The sequence below is a fragment of the Anoplopoma fimbria genome, chromosome 12, assembly GCF_027596085.1.
Source record: "Anoplopoma fimbria isolate UVic2021 breed Golden Eagle Sablefish chromosome 12, Afim_UVic_2022, whole genome shotgun sequence".
NCBI lineage: Eukaryota > Metazoa > Chordata > Actinopteri > Perciformes > Anoplopomatidae > Anoplopoma > Anoplopoma fimbria.
Window position 1 is genome coordinate 13735235 of NC_072460.1, and position 12568 is coordinate 13747802.

Below are 12568 nucleotides of genomic sequence, written 5' to 3' on the forward strand. Positions count from 1 at the left end.
TTTATCTCAGAATTTGCCTTGAGGTTCCATCTGTATTTTGCATGTGAGCTATGCCAATTATTCATGTTTGACATATTATATGTTGATGATTTAATTCAAAGTGTGACATTACATGTGATTATAGACTATTAAGGTTTCCTACAGTTAATGCCAAGCAGCAAGAGAACAATAATTCTGGAGATACTACCCTGCCATCTGTAAGAGTGTGGTTGCAAATGACAGACATTTTTTTCTTCAGCTGTCAAATAAATGAATCTAAATGCAAAACACAACATCTGACTGCAATAAAAACAGCACTGCTCCAACTATTTCCACAATGTACTGTCATATATTTGTTTGATGTTGAATATACAGTATAAGGAGGGTTCAATCTGAGGTTGCCCTAACACTCCATCGTTTTATCTGGTGATATTCATCTATGTCGGCTCCTCTATCTTTTCCATACATTTCCAGGTGATGCGATTTCACAAGCACATCTGTACATCTCCTCCTTCTCCCCTCTGTCTCCATCTTGCTCTCCCTATTCTCCCAATCTCCCTTCCCTTTTCCTTTCCCTGTTTTTCCTCCCACCTGCCTTCTTCTATCTTTCCTTCCATTTTCATACTTACGCCCCCCACGCCTCTCTCCTTCTCCATCCCTCTCTCCCTTTCTCTCTGTCCCCTCTCCGCGCTCTCTCTCTCTCTCTCTCTCTCTCCGCTGTGCTCTGATGAATTGCCTTCCCCTCCCGGTGAACTCGACCGATAATCCTGGGGAAGCAGTAAAAGATCATCGATCAGCCCTGCAGACAGGCCCACAAGCCACAGCACAGGAACAACACGCTAACAACAAGCCTCTGCACTTGGCACTCAGTGTATGTATATATGTGCATGTATGCACGGGCATGCATGTGTGTGTGTGTGTGTGTGTGTGTGTGTGTGTGTGTGTGTGTGTGTGTGTGTGTGTGTGTGTGCATGTGCGTGTACTTGCAAGCATGACAGCGTGCCTGTTCATATGCACATTTAATGCATGCATGTAGAAAGTTAGACACTACTCGTATGTTGCAGAGAGTCTATCACTGCTGGTCGTGTTTCATGTGCTATGTTTAGCTGCATGTGTCACCGGCATGCTTAGCATACACCGAAGAGTCCCCTCTGCTCATCCTGCTTCCTCACGTGATCCGCCCCCTGCTGTGTGTCATCTACTTGGAATGTGTGCATATGTATGTGATAACGTGCATGTCTATGTGCATGTTTGTATGCGTTTGCCTCTTGAGTGTGTATGCTTGTCAGCATGTGTGTAAAGTATTTGTATATGTATGCAGCACACACAGAGGCCATAAATCATCTGGCATTCTCCAGGCTCATCCTGGAGGAGAGGGGTAGAGAATGCACATGATCTTGGGCAAAGCTTGATGGCTATGAAATTGACCAATTGATTGATTGAAACAATTAATTTTGCACCATGCTTGTATGGCTGTGAAGCCAAGCAGTCGTTAGTTTGCAACAACCAAGTGGAGATGGCCGTATTGTTCTATAATTTCCACAGAAACATAGCAAAGCACTAGCTACTGCTCCAGGCTTAGGATAATGATAAGCTACCAGCTATTGGTTTAAGTTATTTGACATGACATGATAGTTTGGACTGTGCAAAGACATGTATGAAGTCCATTAATCTTCATACTCCATTTTGCACACAAAAATAAGCCATCTTGAGCGGTTCAAGAACAAGGCAGCCAATGGTCATTTTTCTATCCCCTTAAATATGACAAATGGAGGACTGCTTCTATTGAATCCCATTCTTTACATGCCATATTACAACGCACTGCTGTTCGCCAGTGTGGAGGGGCTTGACCATAAAAAGCCAGTTGCTTGGAAAATAAATCTCTTCTTTGACAACCAATGAACTGCTTTTCATTGAGGAGGCTCACCATTCATACTTTATCTCCCTTTTTATTTTGGAACTGTTTGCTAGATGTCCTTCAATGCCTTTCTCTCTGCTGCCTTTGTTCCTAATGTACTGGTAAGGCTGACTTCATTAAGCCCTGCATGTGGCAAACACATTTATGTCCTATTTTGATTTTCCCTATTTCTTTTTGCAGTGATACACCACAGCACTGCCACCAAGGCGGAAAATAAAGCCCCTATCATGCTTGAAGCCATCAGCTCTTTGAGAGCAAGGTGACACCTTGTGGTCAAAGCAGAGAACTGTGGCTCTATCTGAAATCCAGCAAGCACAAAAGGAGGACCAGCTGACAAACTGTGCAATGCAACTTGTTCCTTCCATAGAGCAAGCCTGCAATTATCAGCTATTTCAAACTGAGAGAATGACTCCCGCGCGGAACAAGAGCAAGGCACGCACACTACCTCACAGGCCTCGAAGGACACCTGCAACAGGTATCTAAGGCATTTCGCAAGTATGAGTAGGCGTTCCGGCCCACGATTCTTCTAATACTTGAGGAATGACTTAATGTGAGGGTGTGTGTGAAGGTGCGTGTGTCCCTGTGCGTTTTTCTGAGAGTGAAACACCACCACGGACATTGACAGATCACAGGGGAATGTTCAATTGCAGGTTACTGCGTCCTGCTGTCATTGGGTTCATCTGTCATAGGGCACGGCTAGCTGGGAGGCAGGAGGAGGCAGGATTGAGGGGCGTCACTTCTACCATAGATGATGATCACACCGGGGCTCCTGCCAAGCAGGCTGCTGGCCCTGTCTTGCTTCTGTGGTCCCTTGGAATTCTTGTCTTTCCCAGCCAGTTCTGGGGAAATAATATTAAAGCTTTGATGGAACACACTGTAGACAGCAGGATGAAGCAGGGAGGGGTTTTCCCACTTGAATACACTACAGTCTGTATCTCTCGATCTTTTGGCCAGGTTGCTGTGTTGACTGCACACAGTCTTTGTTGAGATTAATTTGGCAGCTCAGGGGATTATTTTGGCTGTATGTTGAGACATTTCTCACAACAAATGCCACACACACAGATTCAGAGATGAGTCAATACAGAGCCCTGCAGGAACATAACTGATCTGACCTGCTTTCTCTCGCTCTCTCTCTCTCTCTCTCTCTCTCTCTCTCTCTCTCTCTCTCCCTGAAAGTTTACCTTACCCATGCTGCACTCCAATAACATCTCTTGTGTCTCTTCCACATAATCATTACTTCCTCACCCTTCCTTTCTGCTTTGATTCTTCTTCCTGTGAAGAATCTGTTGTTGTCACACTGACACAAGGCCACACTTTCACATTTGCACCCTCTAGAGTCAAGACCGGGAAGTGCCTTTGTTGTTACATGAGAAAAGATACAAACAGGAAGGCCGATTACAGCCCAGCAGTCATCTATCTGTCAACCATTTGACAGGAACATAGCACAGCCAAATATATGACTCCCTCATAAATCACAGCATCTCACTCTAACTAGCCTGTCTTGTGTGAGTAATTAGTAGTATCATGCAGAAGCATTTTCAGCGTACAGAAATACCATTAGATCATTTTACTTTTGATTTTCAGTCACTTTTCTCCAAAACCCACACACTCAAATAGCCAAATGTTCCTGAAAATGATATGCATAAAACTGATTTAGGAGGCACTCAGGAAATCGATCATGCAACAGAATCGTTTAATGTTTAAGGAAAGGCCTTATGATTTGTGGATGTTGAAACAGAGTTCATATTCCACTTTTAAAGATTAAAAAGAGGACCTTGTATTTTCATAGTGAGCCCTAACCGCCTTGTTCCCCCTTGCAGCAGTCCCACCCCGAGCTCTCCATTGCTATTGCAGATGCTTTATGACGGGCAATTTAGCTTCAGCTGCTATCTGAGCCATCTCAGGAATGGACGCGCTTAGAATCAAGTGCAATAAAGCAGTGAGGGAGATGGAGAAAAAAGAAGGGGGGAAGAGAGAAAATAAAGAGAGACAACAGGCTTGTCTGGACAACCCCTCTGGACAAAAGGTTTGGGGGCAGGGTGTCCTGTGGACACACACACACACACACACACACACACACACACACACACACACACACACACACACACACACACACACACACACACACACACACACACACACACACACACACACAAATACAAACACTGGTTTCCCAGGCACTCGGCTAGACAAGTAAGAGGCATACCTGTTTGTTTTCACAGGAGATTACAAACAAGGCCAAGCGTGTGAGTGAATGTATGAACACAAGTTTGTTTTTCTTTGTATGTGTATAATCTGCAGTTTTTTTGTAGGTCTTTGCATTTCTCTCTATATGTGTGTGTGTGTGTGTGTGTGTGTGTGTGTGTGTGTGTGTGTGTGTGTGTGTGTGTGTGTGTGTGTGTGTGTGTGTGTGTGTGTGTGTGTGTGTGTGTGTGTAACATTTGGTCCTCCACACTGGCTAGGCTTTGTTGAGTCTGCTGAGCTCCAGGAAATCTCCTGAGGCGAGGAGACAGATTTACACCCTTCCCCCTGAGAGGGCTTTACAGCCTGGGACCCAGCAGAGCAATGGAAGGGCCAAGAGCGCCAAGTGAAGAGCAGGGTGATGAGACAGAGAGAGAGAGAGGAGAGGAGAGGAGAGAAGGGAAGGATAAAGGGAGAGAGGACGGATGAAATATGGCGGAGTTTCGGGAGAGGGGGGACGACGACTGTGATATCGATGGAATGCAACATGGCTGCTATTTGCTTGCCGCCTTTCGCCTCTACTCACATACACTCTTTCTCTTGTATCTTGTGTCTCTCGCTCTCAATTCATCCCTACTGCTCCTACGCACACATGCACAGACACACACACACAAAGAGAGGCCATAAATCTGCCACTGAGTGCTGCTGGGATAGAGACACCTAAGACAGGCCTATGCTGTGTTTGGAGAGAATGCAGATGTACCTGCCTCCAGCACATCATCCTCTGTCCCTCTTCCTCGCCCTCATTCTCCTCCTCTGTTATCCTCTCGATCTCCCTCCAGAGTTTTCTGTCTCATGTTCTTAACCCCTTTCAACCTTAACTCGGCTCATCTCTCCTCCACTCTCCACTCCCTTTTTCCCTTCGGACTCACTTTAAGGACTGACTCTGTCCCACTTGGGGGAAACAAAATGCTTCAGCCGAGTCCCATGCCATTGTTTTGTACTAAGACATGGCTGAGCTAGGGGATGCACAAAAGAGCGAACAGAAGGGGAGATATGGCTAACACTATAGGCGGCACCTTGTGGGGGAATAATGGTAACAAATACAGGATCTATGCAACCTGTTTGCTGCAGTTCTTATGTCTAAGAGGCCATATCTATCATCCAGTGACAGCTCTAACTACCTGCTGAGTGATATCTGATGTCCTCTGATGGGCTACATCACAGCTATCCACCTCTACATGATATGTCTGAGACAAAGACAGACAGGGGCATCACAAAAGAAACAGGAAAAGTCTTGAGTAGGTTTCATGTTTGCTCATAAAGTAGAATGGTGGCGGCAGGTGTAGGTTTTTAGGGGATCTATAAAAATGACTTTGTTAGTCAGACGGCATAATAACTCTAACTATAGCCAATGTTTCATCCCATCTGTATCAGCCGTGATGGCCTCCAGACAAAACAGACCTGCAAACCCACACACACATTCGCAAAAAAAGCAGTAACACCTATGCCTTGACATGATCACAACCTGGCCTTGCATTGTCCCCCAGCAAAAACAAAACCTCAAACACAGACACACAGGCGTAAACACACACCACCCAAACAGACGTGGCCTGTATGACCTGATTTACAGCGAAGTAAACGCTTTAAGCCGCACATCTCACTCCAACACCTAAACACCTGACAGGCCTCTCATAAATAAGGCTGGCCAGAAACTCCTACATAATTTACACCTTGGCTATCTCCTAAGCTAACATGTAACAGGTCTCCACTCCATATTTCACCACTCAGAGGTCACCAGTGACTCGAAAAAGTTAGACGTGCCAAAGTCAGACCAGAAGAAGGGGGCAGGGGAACTTCAAAAGCTTAAGAGGACGGTCTGGATTTGGGGATGTGGTGTGGGGATTGAAGTTCTCTGAACCTGTGTTTGCCTGTTTGCGTGTGTGCCTGGGTGAGCGTGCACGTGAGTGACCCTGGCCCGGGGCGTAGCCTAGCCTAGCCGAGCCACAGCCCAGCTCAGATCAAGGCCCACAGCCAAGAGTTCCACTTCTACGTCTGCCATAAATCGTCCTGCCTTTGTCTGTTCTCTCTTTCATTGGCTGAAACTTATCCTCTTCCATTAAGAGTGATGGATCAGCACCTCTCAGGGTGTAAGAGACTCTGAGGTTACAGGTCCTTGCAAAGATTGTACTTTACACTGCAAATGTGAAAGAAATATATATACACACAGGCATACTTCCACATACGCCCCTAAACCAAACACGCAACATGAGACATGAAATAAATTTCATGGCAGGGATGGGAGTTGTTGAAGTTGTTTGATGTTAAAATAATTTCATGTATCTGCAATGGTAATTCTTTGTAGAAGAGGTACCTACAATGATGTATCTCTTTAATGTTAATATTTGCAGCCTTGTGGTTTCTTTATTGTCAGTTACCTCCCTTGGATTTAGCAGCATCTGTGCTCCCTCTTGTGGCTGCTCCCCGCCATGATCACTTGATATGTTTCCCATAGTTAGACCTGCTCTAACTGTGTGTTCACTTGTCTTTAAAAAAACAATAATAATAAAAAATGTAATATGAGATAACTTTCTGTGACAATCAAACATGTATAACACATTAACAATTAAAATAACCAATGGAGGCAATCATTTGTGTTTATTGTAATTGATATACATTTGAAATGATAGTTTACTGTTAGAATTACATCTATTATATCGCTATGAAGACAATTAAACAGAATACAAAGCAAGGGGGACAATAGTTTGGCAAGAGAATTGACAAAACTGCTCTATATGTTACAACAATGCCTTCAGATAAGCATCCGTCTCTGTGTGTGTGTGTGTGTGTGTGTGTGTGTGTGTGTGTGTGTGTGTGTGTGTGTGTGTGTGTGTGTGAGAGAGAGAGAGAGAGAGAGAGAGAGAGAGAGAGAGAGAGAGAGAGTCTGAAGTATGTTGGTTTGTGGGTTTAGGCTACTTTCAAATTATGTAGCAGTAACACCAGAACTGTGTTTTTTTTTATGTGTGTTAGTGTCAAATGGCCGTTGTTGAAAAGATTTGTAGCTTTATTATCGGCGCAGCACGTTTAAAACGTCCAACATATTTAGGCTACTATACATTGGACTATTTTGTCATGAAAATAAAGCTGATCCCATAAATGAGTCCTCAGCAAAATACATTGAGTAGAATTCATTGCAGACTACAGCAACTGCAAGAGCTCATCCCTTGAGCTAGATCTGCACACCTATGCAATCATTTTCATCTTATAGATCTCGGGCCAGATTCTAACCGGAAGAATGCATGATAATAGTATTTCATAACATTGTTAGAGAACAATGATGTTACTTAAGGCTGCAGCTGCAGGAACTCTGAGTAATGTTGCCCTCCGGTGGTGAGAATGGAAACTGAGCAAAGAGAATGTGAAGTATATCAGCCAGCTAAAAGATTCACTACCGGTACTTTCATCTGCTCGCTTGAATAGTACCCCATTCGTGTTTAAATGAATTGCGTTTTTGATTTAGATTATATGTGCGTGTATTGTGTTGAGTGGTGGTCGTGTGGTGCGCATGCGCAGTGTTCGGGTGAGCGGTGGCCTTTGTCTAGGAATGCTTGCCCATATGCGCTTGCGCGCTGCTCCGTCGGACAGCAGAGGCACATAAAGCCTGGTAAATTGCACCAGGGCAATAAAATGGCAATAAAATGACAACAACAGTGCATTAATCCATCACCAGGGTGCGCTGAAGGTACTGTAAAGAGCTCTGGCTGGAGTCGGAAATGATTTCTAGGGTTTATCAGCTCAGCTGCTGCAGCTCCTATCCAAGATGCCAGGGGGCAGTGAGGAGCTGGGGAGGGCTGAGAGTCGCCCTCCCTGTGGACAAGGTTTATATTAGCCTAATCTCACCCAGGTAGAAAACAGTAATAAAAAGATGCAGCAAGTTTATATTGAATGGTCCAGCTTCTTTTAATTAGAAGACAGAATTAATAAAATGAAGGAATGGAGCTTTGAAATAGCAGGGGGTTGATGGAAATCCACAACTCTCTGCCCCCTTTTTGCTTAGCCTTATTTGGAGCAGTATTTTCCATAACAGAGTCTCACAAGGAGGCAGGGTTTCTGTTGTAGCAGTGCCGCCCCTTCAGTGTGCAGCCTCCCCTCTGGCTCCCTGCGGCTCCTTGAGAAAGAGAGCTTTATTCATGAGCACCTGGGTTTATGTGGGGGGGGGACCAGAAGCAGCAGGTGATGGAAACTGCTGGCCCAGTAGGTAGGCTGTGGCCAGGGGGTTCTGGCAAGTCGGTAAGTGGACCCAGTTGGTTACACTGCCATTTCCTGTTTCTCTACCATTTACTCTCTTTTTTTACCGTCTTTCTATCCCAGCCTGCCTTCATCTACTGCCCCTGCCTTCCTGCCAGAATCACTTCCTTCAATAAGAAACAGATGAGTAGCTCCAAGTCTGAGGTGGCCGTGCTTTGCCCTTGCAAGTCATCAAGGCAACACATCTGACATACATTTTCACATAGTTGGGCCTAAAATATGCCCTTTAAAGATGTCATTTTGAAGTAATGCAGCCCTGCTAACAAAAAATATCAAAGGTTATTTTTCTTGGCTTGTTAACATCTTCATGAAAGTTTTCTTTTATAACAACATTGTGGCCTTCAGGGTCCAACTTGAATACTCACTGGTTGCTTGGCTCACCACTGACAAATAAGTTTTTGCACCTGAATTTCAGTGCAGCCTACTTCACTGACATAACAACACATTTCAGAACACACAACGTATAACCTTTTAGAGAGATCTGTGGTGTAAACATTTAAACCTCTCCGCAGATGTAACCACCAGCTGCTTTGCCGTCAGCTATTCTTTAGAAACAGCATTATAAACTGAACCAGGTGTGTACATGCCACAGTGGAGAGGTCAAAAGTGGAAACACATGATCAAGCCTTTCTTCTTCTTCATCCTGCTCTTCTTCCTCTAATATCTGTACTAATCCGATCTGTACTAAAATGCACCATTAATCCTTCCAACAACGCTTGTGTAATCTGTGGTTTGGTTCATGGGGAACAGATTTAAACCCAGGCAACACGACAGCATTTCAATTAGAAGACAGAGGGAATTAGACAAATGTACAATCAGATAAAGTCGGGGATAGACAGCAGAGAGCAGTGGAATAGGAGGAGTAGGAGGTGTCTATGTTTTGAAAAGACATCTGTTTGGTCTGCTCTGCCTCACAGATTTTCTCACGTTAACTGGACCCCTGTCACACATCTTTGCCTGGGTTTATTTCTGGCCAACATTTGAGATGAAGGATTCCATGTTTAGACATGAGCTGTTTAAATAAATTGGCTTGAATGCCTTACAGATCCTGTAAGTAAAGCCCTGTATCACTCCCGCACCCTCAGAAGTATGACACCTGAGACACTTTATATTTCACCAAGATTCTACCATGAATCAGCGCACAGACCGTCCTCCTCTATTTCACTAAGTTTTATTACAAATGTGTTTACTGCTAATCAGTGTAATGGACTAGACTGTGAGCACTTGAATGTGTGTTTAACGTATATATCCTGAGGGCCTCGGGAGATGACAGGGCCCTTGCAAGGATGGTGGTTGTAATATTGAATTATAAAACCTATTCAAGAACCTGTCAAGAGCCCCTTTATCCAGTGTTGAGTAACATCTATGCCTGCTTTTATGTGTTAGATTTGTTATGCAACGTGGCTTTAAAAAGTATTTATCGAGGTTTTATAAGCCTCTAAAAATTATAATCAGTCCAGGAGCCACCTCCAGCAGCAGACCGGCCCATGTTGTTGAAAGCTCTCCATTCTGAGGCCTGGGCAAGCCTTGCAGCATGTTAAGTTCTGCCAGAGCTATTCCTTGTGGATCACTTAATATGAACCTCAACATCTCCTGTTGAAATAAATACCACCACAGAAAATCCTAGGGATTTCATGGCCTCTCTGAACTCTAATCCTTGATGGAAATAGAAAGGACTGAAACTTTATGTTCATTTGACATCCTGCGATTAGAATGTAAGATGTGTAGAGTTCTTTAGACAGATGTGATTTTTTACCCCGCCCCCCTTACTCTGTACAAAAAAGGCTGTGGCAGCTGGAGTCTTCTCACACTGGTATAAGCCTTGCATATTGGACCTCAAGCATATAATACTTTACGTTCATATACAGTGTAACATTAGATATTTTATGGCGCAGTATTATGTCGAGGCTGGCTATGGCTTGGAGCAGGGGCAGGAGGACGTTGTGGTCAGCGGTAGGTCAAAGACTGTCGGGTCTCAGGGCTGGCAGAAAGCCAGTCTCTGTACGTGTCTGCTCTGAATGTTAATGGATTAACGCTCGCCACACATACAGCTAGACTGGGAAACTCAAGATGACTTTTAACGCGAAAGGCCGACAATAAGTCGCCATCATAAATTCAGGGACACATGCTGTCTGTAGTAGCGCAGCAGCCAGGCGTGTTTCCTCCGGGAGGCCAGGGCTGAGGGACTGTGTGATGGAGAATGGGGGAGCAGGTGGGCTCTGTGTTGGCTGGCTGACCTTGCTTCTCAAGCCGCACAAGATATGATCAGAGCGTGCTGGCAGCTGTGGCCTTGCCTAAATAACACCCAAGGTATCATGTAGAGCAGGTACACAAATGCCTTTTCCATCGACAGACTATTGTTCTAGGCAAACTACAACTCCACCCTCCCTCCCTTTATAACATCGTGTGGTCTGTGCACAGTGTTTTAAACTCAGATCCTGCTGATTTAGCATTTCCATTAGGTTACATATTTTTTCTCTCAATTGCTTTAACGAGTAACTTAGGCTTGTCTAATGTGAATTTCCACATGGCAAAAAGAGCAGCAGTTGTAGTTCCCAGACACTCTGCAGCGACAGCCCCAATCACTATGTGTAATTTAGCAGCAGGGGACAATGAGCTAATCTTGCAGTAGAGCATATACTCCCAATTTAAAATCAATCAGTCTGTTTCTTTAGGACCTCCACTTTAGCTGTGCTGTAAATAAGAGCTAGGTTCGAAGCGTACAATTGTTGTCTGCCTGCATGGGGGGTCATTTTAGATCCACTGATGGATTCACAGCACATTTCACTGCAAAGTTTCACACACATTTTGACACTAATATGCCCCATTTTTCTTAATCATTTTGCTACTGCACTGCAAGTAATTAGGTATAATTATGTCAGAGGATGATTTCTAGCCATTTATTGAAGAACTGACTTACAAGCAATCATTAGCAGCAGCATGGTTTTAAATACTCGAAAGAAAAACAAGTGACACATGCAGGGACAGAAAAGTTATGGTGTTGGAATTTGTAATCCAATTATCTTATTCTAGTGAATAAAGAACTGCGCTATGATTCTCCGTCTCCAACATCGAGGACTTACTTAATGCCTTCAATCTTTCCTGCTCACTCCCCTCTCTGCAAATTAATTTATGGTCTAATTACAGGACAAGCCTCCAGATATGAAGGAACACAAATCACTGGTCCTTACCAGATGGCAGAAAAACGGCACAGGATAATTGAAAATCTAGAAGTGGATCAATATTTAGAAGCCCAAGGTTACATGAAGTATGACAATACTATTAACATGGAAATATGATGCATTACATCCACAGGCAAATTGGTGTTATTTGATGGTGAATGGGGGCTGACTGAAATGCTGGCTTCCCAATAACAAAGATACCATACTGGCTTTACACAGGTTAACCGCTCCCATACACCCATAGATTATCAAAAATGTACTGTTTCAGTCTCACGTGCATACCTATAGCCATATGCACACGCTTACACGCATGCACACTGTTGGCCAGTGGTGTGTGGATCAGGTCTGGCGGTCTTTTCTCCATCAGAATGTACCATGAAGGCTCAGAACCCCACCCTCCTCTAGCATTTACCTCTGGCCTGTTAAAAATGATATCAGCTCATGGAGGGCAAGCATTAGCATTTGCATTTTATTGGAAGCACAGAGATTTAGAGCAGAGGATATATCAGCTCTGAGCAGACAGAATTAGTTAACAATGCATTACCTGCCTTTTATGGCAGCTATAACTCTTTCCCCTGGTGGGGAGAGGAGATGAAGGGAGGAGGGGGGGGGGGATGAAGGGGAAACACAGCCAGCAGAGTGTTGGCGGGGAGAGCAGTGGCGCAGTGGAGGGGGTATTTAGAACGAAGAAGCTTTGTCTATGGGGCTTTACTGCACATTAAGTATGATAGCCACCCAAATTAGAGCATCGCATCGCAATCACCTTCACACAGGTCAGTGCACTGTACGGAGGAACGATGCACCAGTCATCACTGCAGACTTTTTTATCTGGTTGCAACAAGAAAATGGAGGCACAGCTGCCCAACAGCTGTGCCTCCATGATCACAGCACGAGGAAAGGCCACGTCAAATTACATCGGCCTCTGTGATACTCATGACTGACACCATTTTCAGAGACATTTTTCACAGGTTCCATGGGACCATAACTGAAGAATGAAATT